The 790-nt window shown below is 38.6% G+C and overlaps 2 protein-coding genes across 2 annotated transcripts in view; one reads left to right on the forward strand and one right to left on the reverse strand.

Annotated features, from left to right (window-relative positions):
- The window catches only part of LOC106868738 (caspase-3), a 10,728-nt gene extending 9,948 nt beyond the window's left edge, over positions 1-780 (reverse strand). Inside the window, exon 1 of the mRNA XM_014914136.2 lies at positions 309-780. The gene's annotated coding sequence lies outside the window, so the exon portion shown is untranslated. The remainder of the gene's footprint in view (positions 1-308) is intronic.
- Positions 1-790, forward strand: part of LOC106868740 (uncharacterized) — a 61,736-nt gene that overhangs the window by 37,847 nt on the left and 23,099 nt on the right. The gene's annotated exons all lie outside the window — the stretch shown is intronic.

Consider the following 790-nt stretch of genomic DNA (forward strand, 5'->3'; position numbering starts at 1 on the left):
GTGTTTTCCATGTCTTTTACCTCCAACAAACGCGGAAGTACTTGACGGCCGTTGAATCGGGAAGAGAGGTTTTTTTGTATACGTCTCTTCTCCGTTCGTTTGCGGAATTTTTGTTTTTTTATCTTTCGTTTTGACCATTTTTTTTTGTTTCCGAATAATATTGTATGCATGTCCGCACATATGACAACACACCCCTTCACTCACTCCCACCTGAAATGATGACAATAAACCTTGTTTTACTTAACTTCGTCTTGCGACTGACTCGATAAAAATAAAATAGAATTACAGTTCTATTTTTGAATACTCACTTCGTTTCGGTGGCCTCCATGCGTGTAAATTAAGAAAACATAAACTAAAATCCGTTTAAAGTAATTCCTTTAGTATTTTGAGCAAACAATCGTTTGATTCCTGAGTGTAATTTTTCAGAGAAACGACATCGCACATAATTTTAGGTCACTGATAATTGACGTTCGCAATGTACACGCACATGCGCATTCTTTTTTTTAGAAACGTTTGTATGTATGTGAGTGTATGTGTTATCTTCGATACTAGTACGCAACAACATCCGGTCGTCGTGCGCACGCTTACTGATTACATTACCGGGTACTACTCAAGCAGAGCGGATCCGAACGCGCAGTCATGTTACTGAAAGATAAGAAAAAATTAGGTGGACTGAACCACGTTGTACAAGTGGATGAAAGCCTGCTTTTCAAGAGGAAATATGAGGTTGGCAGAATGGTTGAAAAGTTTTGTGTGATAGGCTTTTACGATGTCACTCAGAAAAAGGGCT

Source organism: Octopus bimaculoides, chromosome 20 (assembly GCF_001194135.2).
Source record: "Octopus bimaculoides isolate UCB-OBI-ISO-001 chromosome 20, ASM119413v2, whole genome shotgun sequence".
Lineage (NCBI taxonomy): Eukaryota > Metazoa > Mollusca > Cephalopoda > Octopoda > Octopodidae > Octopus > Octopus bimaculoides.